Here is a 6,174-nt window from a genome sequence, read left to right as displayed (position 1 = left end):
ATGCAATCCAATGACGACAATGAAAAAACAGTGCCGAGTATGATGTGGTCTTATATGAATATAAGGACGATTTAAACATCACGTTTGTTCTTTGTTTTTTAGGTATTGCACAATTCACCTTGAAATCCTGTACCTTAGCAGCCAGATTAACACGTTTACTCACAAGTAAAGCTCATACCAGCATTATAGACATCACATGTTGTCTGTGATCTTTTTCAATGGGGTTTTAGAGAAAGCTGTAAGTGTATTACAGCTTAAATTTTTCAGACGGGATAAAAAAGGACTCCTCTGTGAATTCTATCTTTTCTACGTTTTCGCTGTTGTTGTTTTTTCCAGTTTAAACTTAAGGAATCACAGAGTCACTTTAGAAATAAAAACAAACAAAAGCTGCCTGGTTTGGTGAATAGACTGATCAGCCAAGCGGATGGGCAAGTGGCCACTTTGTTTCAGGGCCCTCCCTTGACTAATCAATGACATGGATGAGACAGTTGCCCTATTATTAGTATTCTCTGCTTATTATAATCAAATGCAGGTACATTTGCACAAGTCACACTCTTGTGTGACCTCCCAGGTTCTTATATGTATGTCCTGCTCAAATGAAATCTTTATGTCTCATCTAGTACACAGTTCAGAATAACTACTCTGCTTTACGTCTTTGTGACTTCTTTACAGTGCATGGATCACAGAATCCAAGGAAACAGCGCATCCAAGTCCTTGACAGCCCATTTAAACGTGGTTGCACAACTTAGATTAGTGCATGAGTCAGCTACAATTTTTTTTTCATGGGTCAGTGATATGATCTCATCCAGAATGCCTGGTAGGCAACTTGTGTTATACCCCAGCAGGAGAAACATGTATGACGTCCACTGGACTCAAGTTCATCCTTGAACTGACCCACACATAAGATAATTAAAAATCAGAACAAATGAGTTAAGTGGTTGGGGAGCTATTCTGCAGAGAGACTGTTGTCACTGTCATGGTCCTGGGCCATGTGGGCCCAGTATTCTTAGTTTCTTGTATTTTTGTATTTCGTTCCTTATTTAGGCCATGTTTCCTAAGTTGTCCTGTTGTGGTGTTCCTTATTTGACTTCCCCTTGTGACTTTTATCCCCTGTGTGCCCCTCTATGTATCTGTGAGCCCTCATCTCCCCTCCTTGTTTCATTCCATGTTTCCCCAGCCCACTATGCCCGTGCTCTCTCTCTCCTCCTGTTTGCACCTGTGTACTTCCTGTTTTACTTTGACAGTCTCCCGTCAGTGTTGTTTACTCCTGCCATGTCTTGTTATGTTTATCTGTGTCAGCTGTGTTCCCATGTGTGGCCACTTCCCCTGATCATCCCTCTTGTGTATTTAGTCTCTGTGTTTCATGTAGTCTGTGTCGCGTCGTCTGTGTTACCACCCCCTGTGTTCCGTATCTCCAGCCATAGCTTTGCCTTAGTTTATGTCCAGTTTAGGTTTCTGTTTGAACTATTACTCTTATGCTGCCCTCACTTTGTTTTGTTCCTTTCATCAGCCAGAATAAAAGGCTCGCTTTTGTTTAACTCCACTCCTGCATCCTCACTTGTGTTCGCTCCTGGGTCCACCACACACATTTCCGCACGGTCTGCCTCTGCAGACCGTGACAGTCACGCCTTTTCAGAGCATTGCCCTGCTATGCGTTGCCATTGTGTAGCTGTTAAAACATAGTTACACAATGGCCATCAGCTCCTGACCTTTAGACTGAGTGGCAGGCAAGTAAAATTTCCATCAAAAGTATTAATGATTTGCAGGAGCCTTTCTTCCACAGACAAATGACAAAGCTGATATAAAACAGATTTCCTGTTTGCACCTGCAGTAATATGCATGTTAAAATGCACTTTACTTACACTTTTGGTAATTACCACAACAATTTCAACAACCACATATGCTGGTTTCAGTTCTAAATTGTACTAAAACCAACACATTGTATCAGATTCAACATACTATACAATTAAAATGAGGCCTGTAATTAACAATGTTTTAACAGAAATGAAATCCTAAATGCCTCAGGCTTTGCAGATTTCAGAACATTGGAGGATCTCAGACTCCACAGAGATGTTTTCATGTTACAAGCAGGGACCAAACGATCTTTTCCCCCACAGTAGTTGAGCCCACTGACTCTTCTGGGTCTTGAAACTCTCAGTGCAGTAATAGCTCACAGCCGGTGAGATAATGTCATCTGAAACGCACTGATTTAGGAGAGCTAATTGCACCCCACACTGTTGTAATTTCTTATTCATGCATGTTTGAATGGTGACTTATGGCCACTGATAATTGCCCAAGCCCAATAACTGCACCTCTGCTTTGTATTATCCTACCAAATGGACAATTTTTCTTTATTATGCAAGAAATATTGAATTAAAGTTTCATACAGAGTGTTTATTTATTTTTTTATCGAGAGCAGTGACGTCTTTCTATCCTCAGTTCATTTGATGGTGACAGTGCTATGCATTAATGCAGTTGGAGTTAATGTTATCTTTCCATTTGGTGATACATTGTCTTCTGCTTTTGTTTAAATAGGAGTGTTGGATAGTATTTGTTGTGACCCTTGCTAAGTAACAAGCAATATGAAATGGTGTCAGCTGATGGATTGCATATATTTTAATAGTAATTAAACAAAATGTCACTATAATCATCGTAACACGTAATGTGATTAAAACACTGAGCAATACAGTTCGTCAGCCCGAATCCTATCAATAAGTACATGCAAACAGAATATTCCAGATAAATCTTCTAACAATACCGGTCACCAGAAACAAACCCTAACATCTGGCTAATGAACTGTAAATGTTGTAAAACCTCTTAATGAAAATGTCCCTCTTGTGCATTCCAATATGTTTCTTGTCATTGCTCTGCTGCAGGTCCACTGGATAAAGTGAAGAGAGGAAGTCTTTAAAGTAACCAGCAACGACAGGGCACTAAAGCTCTGCAGGGGGCTACACCATTGGAAATTAGGACCCAAGTATAATGCGGTGAAAGTAGCTCCCCACATGTGTCTGCTAAAGACTTTCCAGGCTGCTGTAAAGAGCCATGTCTGCTGATAGAGGGTGCAGCCCCATAGCACAACTGGCTTTAGTTAAACTACAGCAAAATGTTGGATTCTACTTGGTTTGTTAATTAAATATCTAACAGTCTGTAGTGGGTCATTAAATATTAAATGTCACTTAAATAGAATCACTTCTGCAAAATTACAATGCCCACGATTATTAATGTGCAGAGCTGCAAACCCAAGCCCACTGAGCTCAGACTGCTGGCCATGCTAAGGAAATGGCAAGGGAATTTAAAGCATGCTGTAGATTGTGTAAGTGGATTTAATACTTGCAGCACAGCTCTTTAGCCCTCCCTGTTCTGCCTGTTTTACTTTATGTAGACCATGTTAATCTGTAAGTAAAAAGGTGTTTTACTTCTCAAGGGAAATGTCGATATTTAAAGATTTTTTCTTCTGTTATAATTCATAAAAACATCACCTAATGTAGCGTTGCACAGAGTAAAAAAAACCCCAAAAAACAAACCCTGTGGACATCTATACTCTTATCACAGAGTGGTACCATGGTAATCATTTGTACCACTCCCATCTCCCTGTCCCTTTTTACATTTCTTGGAACACCCAAGAAAGTTCCCCGAGGCAAAGGCTTATTTCACCGGATAGTAACACCTTTTATTATGCCTACCTACAGCAGCTTTTACTGCGCCTCACACCTAGGGGACCTTTAAGGTTTTTGCTTCCAAAGCTATTTGAAGAAGTGACCCCTCCAAAGCCTATTACATTTCTGGTGAAAGGAGAACCACCATTTGAGAAGATTGCCAATAAGTAAGAGCTTAAGTAATCGCTATGGCCTTCTGCACCCACTTGTTTAGACCAAGCCAAGCATGGTGGCCAAGAAAGGTTCCTGATTTAAAACCAGGAAGGATGTGACTGCTGATGCATACCAGATGAGGAGACAATACATAAGATTGCCAAGTTCTGCAGGCATTTGTGATGCAGGAAGATGTTTAATGCACAACGTATGAGTGCTGCAACATAATTTTGGACTCACAGTGTAGGTGAAAAGCTTTGAATGACCATTACCTAATTTTTAAGTGGTTTCCCATTACAACACATTGGAAAGTGAAATGGTAACCCTTAAAAAATAATGGTTAGTTAAATCTTCTGCATAAATATTCCCATCTATTTGAGAATTTATTTGAGAAGAAATCACATAAAAATCTATCTATTACCAAGAAACTACTCATATTGAGTACAAACACATTTGCCTTGGAATGAGCTCAGTCCTCCGCTTTGTGTTTTGTAGTCTTTAGCCTCCTCCTGCACTCACAGAGCGTGACATTCAGGTATTGTTTTCCATGTTCACAGACATTACATCATTCACTCCTAACATCAATTATATGTGAGCTGCCCATGGACAGGGTACAAAGATGAAACTAAATGTGGTACTGGAGCTTTCACAGTGCAGCCTTGTCAAAGTAAATGAAAGCTTTATTTTCTTCTCGGGTTTCATTCTCAACTGGTATTACTGCACTAAAGAAAGATGTGTGACTTTATTTCAACCCCAAAACAGCTTGAAAAAGTCAAAACGAGTTGAAACAGCCATCACTTTAGTTCACGCTCCTTGTATAGAGTGAACGTACGCTGCATCTATCATATATTTTGAATGCAACTTCATTGGTGATATTAAAATCTGCTGTAACACAGCGCCAGACAGTGATGGACCTTTTTTTGTTAATGCTGTCTGACGAAAACAATATGTCACCTTTGGCACAAAGCAGCATTATGTAAAACATATCAAAACCACAGTGCATCTGCTAATCAAATCGTGTCTATGTGTCTAGAAGATGAACAATTCAGGAGGAGCATTGCTGTATTAACTTCAAAGGAGACGGGAGGACGGATCAGAAATAATGCTGCTGCCAGTTGAATCCGCAGTGTATAATTAACAGTCTGTTAACAATTTATGTTTTATCTCAGGACCAATTTTTAATGCCAGAAATGATCTCACACACAAGGGGAAATAAGATTTGAGATTTTTAGAGCATTGCCTTTGATTTTTTCACGCATTAATCTTTCAAACACATCACCATTCAGCTCATTTTTATTCATATGGCTTCAAATCATTGTTCATTTGATAAATGCTGCAGTCTTTCAAGGGAATTTAAAATGAACTTTTTATGTTACTGTTATCTATGCCTGATGACAAACAGGTAGCTGTCAGTGACACCTAGGGGTAAAAAGTTGAGCATTGCATGTTCATGATTAATACTCGAGGCCCAAACAAGCAAATATTGGTAGATTTTCTTTAAATACATCAATAAAATAAATGTAATAAGCAGATGTGAATGATTTCTGCCATGATGTGTGAATCATAGACTATGGGTTTAAAAACCTGTCATAAAGTACAAATTTTCTTTATAACAGTTACTTATGGCAGCTAGCCTCTAAATCATATGCAATTTATAGTCAGTCAGATGTTTTGACAGAGCTGAAATCCAACCATCTATTGATTTATCAGCTGGATGGATGTTTTTCAGGATCACAGTTGGGTTGGTGTATTTATTTTTGTAACTTATAGTTATTTGAATAACTAGAAGTTACAAAAATTAACAAAAATTAACAGTTCATTTCAATTACAGTCCTCTTAAACTCCAAGGGTTTTTCGGAGTTCCTGCTCTCAGATAACATGCCCAAAATGAATAGAGTATTTTTAGTAGTTTTGAGGTACACGGCTACATAAGCTATAGACAATCCCAGTCTCATTGAAGATTATGCATCACTGTCTCCTTTTGCTTGGTGTAATGCTAAATTTGGCGAAATTTAGAAAGACTAAAAATAAAGACATTTCCTGTTTATTTACTTTAGTTAATGACTGGGAAGGGCCTTTGAGTGCAGTTAAGTTACTGCTATGCTCAAGAAACTATTATGTTCAAGATTTGATCTTTCTGATCTCTTGTGATATTGTGCACTGTTGTCCTGGAATCAGTCATCATAAGATATAAGGCATACTGTGGTTATAAAGGGATAGGTATTGTCAACAACAGCACTCTATGGTGTTGCTCAAACTATGCTCAGCTGAATTTACTTGAAATGATTTCAGTTCAGGTTTAGTTCTATTCTGTTCAGTTCTGTAATGGAGATTTGTTTGTGGTCTATATCATTTGACTTAT

This window comes from Rhamphochromis sp. 'chilingali' (genome assembly GCF_963969265.1).
Source record: "Rhamphochromis sp. 'chilingali' genome assembly, chromosome: 12".
Classification (NCBI taxonomy): Eukaryota; Metazoa; Chordata; class Actinopteri; order Cichliformes; family Cichlidae; genus Rhamphochromis; species Rhamphochromis sp. 'chilingali'.
Note: the sequence above shows the minus strand (reverse complement) of the source record.